Consider the following 10572-nt stretch of genomic DNA (forward strand, 5'->3'; position numbering starts at 1 on the left):
TCATGAAAAAATCATCTCCAAGAAACACACCATTAACATTGAACCTATACTTTTGACTGAAACTTGTAGTACTATTTTGCAAGGTATGAAGATTCTGGAAAAAAAGAAAGATAAGGGTTCAGTCACTATTCCATGCACAATGAGGGATAGAAAATTCAAGAAGGCACTAATTGATTTGGGAGCTAGTGCGAGCCTTATGCCCTTGTCCGTCTATAGGAAGTTGGGAATAAGTTTAATTTAGGATACCAGAATGACACTCCAGTTTGCTGATCACTCGGTAAAAAGACCTTATGGTATAGTAGAAGATGTAGTGGTAAAAATAGATAAGTTTGTGTTTCATATTAAGATGCCTAAATATGAAGAGATACCTTTGATTTTAGGAAATCCTTTCTTAGAAATAAGGAAATGCATGATAGACATTGAGGAGGGAACTATGACCCTCAATGTTTATGATGAATAGCTAAAAATTGATGTTAGGAATGCTATGAAGTACATAGATGATAAGGGAACAAGTAGGTCAGTTGAGGTGCTAGACACAATTGTAGCCAAATCTATTAAGAGCCAAATTCCTAAGTTACCTTGGAAAAGAGTTCTCAGTTTATCATCCTAAGAAATAGAGGAAAATGAGGATCTAAAAGAGAAATAAGTGCTAACCATGTTGGAAGCATAACCTCAAGACAGGTGCAGAATTAAAGTAGTTACCTGATAATCTGAAGTATGTCTATCTGAGAAAATTTTCTAGCAATAATAAGCTTTGGGCTCAAGGAACCATAATAAAAGAGATTGGTACAGGTACTGAAGAGATACAAAATTGCTATGGGATGTACCATTGGAGATTTAAAAGGGATTAGCCCCACAATATGCATGCATAAGATACTGATGGAGGATGATCACAAACCAGTGGTAAAACCCCAAAAAAGATTAAATCCAGCAATGGAAGAGGTAGTGAGAAAGGAAGTGGTGAATCTTTTGGATGCATGTTTGATTTATCCAGTTTCTGAGAGCTCATGGGCAAGTCCCATACATGTGGTTCCAAAAAAGGGAGGAACAACTATGATTCTAAATGAGAAAAATGAGTTAATCTCCACTCGCACAATAACTGGCTGGAGAGTGTGTATTGATTACATGAGATTCAACACTACAATAAGGAAAGATCATTTTCCTCTCCCTTTTATTGATCAGATGTTAGAGAGACTCACCGGTCATGAATACTATTGTTTTCTAGATGGATATTCGGGGTATAATCAAATTGCTGTTACTTTCGAGGATCAAGAGAAGACAACATTCACCTGCCCTTATGGTATTTTTGCATACAGAAGAATGCCATTTGGGTTGTGTAATGCACCAGTTACTTTTCAGAGATATATGACATCCATATTCACTGACATGCTTTAAAAGCACATGGAAGTGTTTGGATGATTTTTCTGTTTTTGGTTCTTCTTTTGATAACTGTTTAACTAATTTCTCTCTTGTTTTAGAAAGGTTCCAGCAAGCTAACTTGATCCTAAATTGGGAAAATGCCATTTTATGGTACAAGAAGGTATAGTGATGGGTCATAAAATTTCACACCAAGGAATAGAAGTTAATAAGGACAAAGTAGAGGTTATTGCAAACCTCCCTCCCCTAGTGAATGAAAAGGGTATAAGGAGTTTCTTAGGACATACAGGTTTTTATCGTAGGTTTATAAGAGATTTTTCAAAAATTGCCAAGCCACTAACTAATTTGTTGGTAAAAGAAAAGCCTTTCACTTTTGATAAAGAGTGTAAGGTGGCATTTGAAACTTTGAAGAGAAATTTAGTTTATGTACCAATAGTAATCGCCCCAGGTTGGTCTCTACATTTTGAGATCATGTGTGATGCTAGTGACATTGCAGTGAGGGCTATGTTGGGATAAAGAAGAGAAAAATTGTTACATGTGATATATTATGCTAGTCATGTTCCTGATCTTGCACATATGAATTATGCAACTACCAAAAATGAGTTTTTAGCAGTTGTTTATGCCTTTGACAAACTCAGGTCTTATTTATTAGGGTCCAAAGTCATTGTGTATACTGACCATGCTGCTTTAAAATATTTGTTTGCTAAGCAGGAATAAAAGTCAAGACTCTTACGATGGATACTACTTCTTCAAGAGTTTGATCTTGAAATCAAGGATATAAAGGGTGTGAGAACACCGTGGAGGATTACATGTCCCGCATGTGTCCGATTGAGGAAACATAAGAGACACACCCTATTAAGGATGCCTCTGCTGATAAGCGCATCTTGGCCATAACGGATGTTCCATGGTTTGTAGACTTTGCGAACTATTTGGTAGGTAGAGTTATACTTTATGATTTTGATTCTAACACAAGAAAAAAGTTCATTCAGGATTGTATGTTGTATCTATGGGACAATCCATTCCTTTAAGGTGGTAGATGGGTTGGTCCGAAGATGTGTCCCCAAAGGAGAGCAGAGGGAAATCCTCCAGGCTTGTCATAATTCAGAATATGAGGGACACTTTAGTGGAGATAGGAAAATAGAAAATGTCCTTCAATCAGGGTTGTATTGGCCTACTATGTTCAAAGATGCTCAATTTATTGTACAAGAATGTTATAGATACCAGCATACAGGTAACATTTCAAAGAGGAATCAAATGCACCAACATGCTATGTTAGAGGTGGAATTGTTTGATGTATGGGGAATATATTTTATGGGACTGTTTCCATAATCTTTTAGGAAGAATTATATTCTGGTGGCGGATGGTTATGTGTCTAAGTGGGTAGAAGCTGTGGCATTATTCACAAATCATGCTAAAGTTGTAGTGAAATTCCTGAAAACCAATATCTTTGTAAGATTTGGGGATCCAAGAGCACTGGTTAGTGATGAAGGTACACACTTTCTGAATCGCCTCATGGAAAACCTGCTAAAAAAATACAATGTGAAGCACAAAATTTCCACCTTGTATCATCTTAAATCAAGTGGGAAGGTAGAGGTTTCGAATAGACAAATCAAGAAAATTCTAGAGAAGACGGTAAGTGCTTCCAGGAAAGATTGGGAAACAAAGTTGGATGGTTCATTATAGGCGTACAAAACAACATTCAAAACACCCATATGTATGTCCCCTTATCAAATAGTTCACAGAAAAGCTTATCACTTACCTCTAGAGTTGGAACACAAGGCATTATGTGACACCAAATTCATTAATTATGATATATCTAAAGCGAGGGATTCCCGAAATCTCCAGCTCTATGAGTTGGAAGAGTTTAGAAATCACGCTTATAAGAATGCCAAAATGTATAAAGAAGAAACAAAAAAATGGCATGATCGAAGGGTTCAAAATAAATAATTTTGGGTAGGACAGTTGGTTCTCTTGTTCAATTCTAGGTTGAAGTTGGTCCATGGAAAGATGAAGTCTAGATGGTATGGTCCATTCACTGTACACAAAGTATATCCACATGGGGCAGTTGAGTTGAAAAGTAACACCAGTGAGGACACCTTCAAGGTCAACGGCCAAAGGCTGAAACCTTACTACCAAGGAAAGGAAACTGGCCTAGTGGAATGTGCTCAGCTCAGAGAACCATAGACTGGTCTTTTGTTGAGCTATGGACGTAAAAAAGAGCTTCTTGGGAGGAAACTTAAGGGAGGTAACAATAGTTTAATTTCAATAGTGTACTTTTCATTCTAGTGTATTTAGGTTAACAGTTTTGAGTCATGTGTTGTAGATTCAAGAAGACAAGAGAAAACTGCATAGCCAGGGTTGAGAAAAAACAATAAGAAGAATTTTTTTTTGAAAAATTTTCAGCCTTTTGCTCATACGCATATGGCCTAGTCCATAGGCGTATGAGTCTGCCATGTTTTCCCCAAAATGCAGACTCTATGTCTATACGCGTATGGTATGGTTCATATGCGGATGAAACTGCACATATTTACAAAAAAATCAAGGACCCCTGCCCATATGCGTATGCAAAACCCTATATGCGTATAGGGAATGGAAGCAGTATGGACAATTTTTCCTAAGTTGGGCCATACACGTATGTAGCGGTAAAATTTTTGAGATTAATATATTGATTAACTTAACCTGCAAAGCAAGAGTCGCCACCGCGCTTTTATTGTTTCCAAAGGAAAAAGGGAAAAAGTACGAACGAAACCCGAAGAAGTCTTAAAACAAAACTAGTAAAAAGAGAACAAGGGTTTGTGGGTTAATTATTCAAATTGAAGGTATTAACACCCTAAACATCCATGGTACTCCATGGGAACCTCTTTGAAAATATGCACATTTTAGCTTGAAAAAGGGTGTTGTTTGCTAAAGTATTGAAGAGATGAGAAAAGAAGCATTTTTATTATGATTTGCTTCAATTTTATGGAAAAGACATTTTGTTATTTTAAGGAGAATACTCAACTAGTCACCCACAAGTATGAGAACTTTGCATCATCATGAGAAGGGGTCCAACTTGGATAAGAATCAACAAGTATGGCATTAGCTCCCACAAATGGAAAAGAATCATCATCAATACTATGGAGATATGAGAATTATAAATTAACTATGGAAATGACTCATGTCTAATGCCTTGAGGAACAGTAAAAAAAAAGTACATAAGGGTACAAAATGGTTTGAATGAGTTAGCCATTTTTTAAGTCTTTTGAAATTAGTCTAAGCATGATTAAGATGGATTAACATTTATTAAGGAAATGGTTTGAAAATCACTTGACAAAAGTCAAGGTTTATTGAGAAAGTGGTTCAAGTTAAAACAAGAAGGTTTTGAAAAAGGGGGAAGATTTTTGAAAATTAAAGAAGGGGGAAGGAGAAGAAGTGACTATCCTAAAGCATAAAGTAAAAGCTAAAGAAGAAAGATCTAACCAAGAGATAGCAAGCCTTATGACATGAGTCAAGCAAGAATTTCCTCCTTTGGATTAAGCTTCAAGCAAGCAAAATATGCAAATAGTAATCCATGTGTCAGATGAAATCAGAGTAATCAAGCAAACACTTCACAAAGAAATCCAAAGTCAAGGGGTATCAGATGGATTCCAGGATCTCAAGTCTCAAGTCTCAAAGTAAAGGTCAAGATCCTAATTCTAAGTCCATAACTACACAAGGATGCCACAGGTAGTAATCATAAGTCCATGAATTAGGAGTAATAAGCTTCTTTTTTAGGTTTTTTTTGTTAGCGTCTTCTTTAAAATATTATCAAAAAGAAAGATCCAAATGGTCAAAGAACAAAATAATGTAATCACACAACAATATGATATGAAATTCTAAACATAAAATATGAAGTAAATGACATAAAAAGTAATGGCATAAAGGTAAATGACTTTGAAGTAAAAGTTAATACAGGTAAATTATTCGTAAATGATGTTAGCAATCAAAGTTGAAAAGATATTTTGGTAACTTTTTGGAGAACACTCAACTATCCACTCACAAGCATGAAAATATGAACCTTATATATAATTTATAAGAAGGGATCCAAATTGGATAAAATCAACAAGTATGCCACTAGCTCTCACAAATGGAAAAGGAGCAAAACTTTCATACAATACCATGAGGAATATGAGACTTACAATCTCACTTATAAAAATGCCATTGCCTTTGGGACAAATTAAGCACTATGTTAAGCAATCATAATTGGACTTATGTAGAAGTCACAACTATCTGAGGCCGGTCAATGATAATGTTTGTGTTAACATATGCTAGAGAAATGATATGCAAATCATCTTCCTATAGCTATGCCACACAAGAAAAGAAAATGAAAGGGGATGATCAAGCACAAAGGCTAGGAGGATGGTCCATTACTTCCATCCACATTTCATGACACTTAGGACAAACTTCTGCCTCAATCCAAAGTACCTTAAATGATTCATGATCACTTAGAAGGTAGATTTGAAATGATGAAAGTTCATCAAGCCCCAATCCACACATCATAAACAAGATGGACACCAATCCATCCAATTGATCAAAATAAAAGAAAGGGATGAAGATGTAAGGGGACAAAAGAAGTCACACCCAAATTGAATCACAGATTTGATCAAGTCATCATCAAAATCAACCATCCATTTTGGTGGATTAGGGTTTTGACCCCATCAACACTCAAGATCCATTGAGTTTGATGAGACTTGAAGTCAAAACCATCATGATCCAAGGCCAACAGAATTTCACAAGATCAAACAAATTAAAAATGCAATTAAATGAATTAAAAATGCATTAAAGGTATTTTTAAATGATCTTTAAAATGAAAATAAAATGGAAAATCCACAACGTCCTTCAGAACACCAAATAAATGGCCAAAAAAATTATGGAAAGTTGGAAATAAAATGAGAACCATAAAATAAAATTTTTAGAAGTTAAAAATGCAAAAAAGTATTTTTAAACCAACTAAAAGAAGGGATAAAAGAGAAAAATCATGAAAAATAGCAAATTAATGGCACCCGCTTTAACTTCTTCCACCGGAGCTGCGCCCTTGATCAGAACTGCCTCAAAGGCCTGACATAGGGTCTCATGAAATTCGCCTTCTACCTCTACATACTTGAATGTAGACAGGTTACTGACTAGAATATCCTCCTCACCACAGACGGTGATAATCCTTCCATGGACTGGGAATTTAATCTTCTGATGTAAAGTTGAAGAGACAGCCCCAGCATTGTGGATCCAAGGACGACCCAGCAGGCAACTATAGGAAGGAGTGATATCCATCACATAGAAGACGGTGTTGAAGGTTTGTGATCCAATCTGAATTGGCAATTCTACCTCTCCGAACACCGACCTCTTAGAACCATCAAAGGCTCTCACAATAAGATCTGAAGGCTTCATGACCAAACCCTCTACTTCTAACCTTGACAGGGCTCTCTTGGGTAGCACATTGATAGAGGAACCTGTATCCACCAGAACATGAGATAACACGGTGTCTTTGCATTCTATCGAGATGTGCAAAGCCTTGTTATGGTTGCGTCCAGCTGGTGTTAAGTCAGAATCAGTAAAACCTAACCCGTTGCTTGCATGAACATTTGCAACGATTCCTTCTAGTTGGTTTACCGAGATCTCTTGAGGCACATATGCAGCATTTAGGACTTTCAGCAATGCCTCCCTGTGCGCCTCCGAACACAATAGGAGTGAGAGAATGGATATCTTGGACGGAGTCTGAATCAACTGATCGACTACCTTGTAGTCACTTTTCTTTATAATTCTCAAAAGCTCGTCCACATCCTTCGCGAAAGTGGGCTCAGAACCATCCTGGGGTGTAGAGGCACCCTCATTCATGACATGCTTACCTTTGGCTTTCGCCGCAACATCAGCACCATCAGTTTGGGTAACGGGTGGTGAGAACAGTCGACCACTCCTGGTGAATCGCCCGATTCCACCAACATTGTCCACTGCGGGACCCTCAACTTCAAGTTCAGACTTCTGACCCTCGTCTACCGTCAGTGGCCGTTCCACCCCATGATCCTGTGTGTACACACTCCCCCCATAATACCAAGGAATGGCCCTTTCGCTGGTGAAAGGTAAAGGACCAGGGGTTGTGATAGTCATAGTGGATGGTCGCACTGGTGGCACCGGTTGCGCTTCTGGTACATTGATCTGATTAGTTGGGTAGAAAATGGTAATAGTAGCAACATCATAGTCATACTCTGAAATCTCATTCATTGAAACATAAACATCCGAAACATCGGAATCAAGTTCAATTACATCAGAATCAACCACATTGTTTGGGACATCAGCAACAACATTGGAAAAATTAAATACATCGTCCTGGATTACAGAATCAGTAGGAACAACATCTGCGAATTCATCAGTAGCATCTTCAAACACCTCTTCCTCAACCCCTTCCATAGACACTCGGACAGACAAATCTTCAACCTGGAGGGTACCTTTGTCGAGCAAGGCCTGGATACCCTGCTGTAGCTTCAAACAAACTCCACTCTGAATAGCACAATCCACACAACCCTTCCCACAACTGGGGAAAACATCGGCCTTCAACAAGTAGCCCTTGATATCCAACAACGGAGTCTTCAGCTTCAATACATCTTTGACGGATCTGGCTTCCCCTTCCATCATATTAACATTTGCACCACCATGCTGCGGCATGGGATTGTTGACGACATTAGGAGCCGGTGCAAGGTCGATGGCCTTTGAATCTATGAGGTCCTGAACTACGTGCTTAAAAGCTTTGCAGTTCTCAATATTGTGGCCAGGTGCCCCAGAGTGGAAGCTACATCTAGCGATGGCGTCGTAACCCACCGGAAGTCTACCAACAGGAGGAGCCAGAGTCCGTAACTGCACAAGTTGTAGTTGTTGAAGACTGGAAAGCAACTGAGCGTACGACATTGGAAGAGTGTCGCATTACGCGAAAAACCGGCGGGAAACAAAAACAACAGAGCCGCCACCGTGCGTTATTTACCCCAAAAGAGGGAAAGGAAACGCTCAGAGTAAACCTAGGAAAGACATGGTCTCGCGACCAAAGAGAATGGGATCGGGAGTCGGTTATGCGAAGGGAAGGTATTAGCACCCCTACGCATCTGTCGTACTCGACGGGATCCACGCACAATAGGAAGGAAAATGGTTGCTATAAACACTGCTCACACACACACACACTGGCTGAAAGAGACACAAGAAAACAGACTGAAACTGACTCGGCAGGATATCGTATCCTGGGCCTACTTAGTCTATCAGGCATAGACATCAGAGTCGAAGTAGTTCGGACTGGGGAAACGACACATGCTCGCTAGGATATCGCATCCTATGCATACGTATCTTCTTGGACGAAGAAGAATCAGAGCATTCGTAGCTCGGCTGACACGCACACAAACAACCACAGGCAAAGGCAAACGTGGAGCCTGAATGCCAATCACTGGACTTACATCAGCATCCGAACCAACAAAACCACACTGGAACCCAAATGCCACTCGATGGACTTACATCAGCTTCCAAACCAGAAAACACACAAGGGGGGTTGAAACACAAAGGGTGAAAAAGAAAAAAAGGGCGCCCGGAGAGATCAGCTCATCTCCTGCCTACGTACCTCATCTGGTATGAGGATCAGGGCGACGTAGTTCCCCTACGCAGGGAAAAAGGACTAGCCTAACCAGATAACAGAGGGAGACACAACACTAGGGAGACTACGACTCGAGCCTAGATGTTGTCATGCAAAGTCGTCCCTAAGTTAAGGTTTCTAGCTAACTTGCACAGGAAGCAAGCCTATCCTAATCATGACTTGCACAGGAAGCAAGCCACACCTAACCTAACTTGCATAGGAAGAAGAAGGGTCTCGATTGCAACTAGGGCAAGAGAAAGGGGAGGTCTCAATCGCAACTAGGGCGAGAGAAAAGAATTAGTGTTAGTTGTTAGTCAAACTCGACAAGACATCGCATCTCGTGCCTACGTATCTCATCTAAACATGAGAATCAGAGTTGGCGTAGTTCGGCTAAACTATTCTTGTTGGTTTGTGTTTTTTAAGTGGACAACGTCACTGCGCAATCTACCTGATGCTCGACCTTTGGAGACTTAATCACCTGTAGTAGAAGGAGCTAACGTATCCTTAAGAGGGGATAGTGTTTGTTTGTGTTTTAGGAAAGCCCAAACAAGAAAGGAAGTCCTATACGAAGGAACCGTGCTACCTTAATTGACATGCAAACGAGACTACGCGGAGTCTAACAAACCTAGGGGATACAAACACACCATACAAGCACATACAGTATGAAATAAACACACCAACAGGGGCTCAAACATCAAGGCTAGGTTTTAGTCGAGGGGTCATATCAACCTCAACAAACAAACCACTGGAACTGGGTAATGTTAGCTCTTAACCTTGCCATTGAGGGGCTAAGGTGAAGCAGATGAAAAGTGAGTGAAGATAAGACTTCACAGCTCTTATCCCTGGCCTGGGAGAGCTTAAGACAAGAATGTGTGGGTTCAGAAGGTGGGAACCCTTCTACACATTTGATACTGACTCAACTGTACAATTGTACAAGATCTTGGGTTTGTATCTGCAATGCATCAACACAGTGGTGTGAGCAAAGCAGATGACACACTGAATAGAAGGGGATAGATTGCATATCCCTTGGGTTCTGCCAATTGCCTCTTCACTTAGGAGGTCTTTGACTCTATACAAGGACTAATGTAAACAGTCACAAACATTGCCTCTTAAGGAGGACTTCAGACAGTTGCCTGGCCAAGTAACAGGCCAGGTCTTCCAGACTACATGAAGATTAGAAGTATACCTCAATGCAAATTGCTTAACAAGCAAAGCAAAGCAAAAAGTTCACAAGGAACTGAGCAACTAAAAGTACCTGAAATAGTCAGACAGACATTCGTATACAACTTCAAAATTAAAGCAAAAGGAAACAGAAGTCAACAGTCAACACAAGCAAGTGAATGTGCAAGGCACAATGCTCAAGGCATGTGAGCCAAGCAACCTACAAAACAAAACATGTTAATCATGATAAACAAACACACATAACCAATTTATGTTGGTCTCATTGGACAATTGTTGGTTAACCTGAAAAAATGAGCTCAAATGTGAGTAACAGGACCACTAGGGCAAGCCTAGGGTCAAAAGGGAATGAAAAAAGTTAAAACAGCAAGTGGCAAGCATCCAAAATCATGTTC

The sequence above is a fragment of the Lathyrus oleraceus genome, chromosome 3, assembly GCF_024323335.1.
Source record: "Lathyrus oleraceus cultivar Zhongwan6 chromosome 3, CAAS_Psat_ZW6_1.0, whole genome shotgun sequence".
Taxonomy (NCBI): domain Eukaryota; kingdom Viridiplantae; phylum Streptophyta; class Magnoliopsida; order Fabales; family Fabaceae; genus Lathyrus; species Lathyrus oleraceus.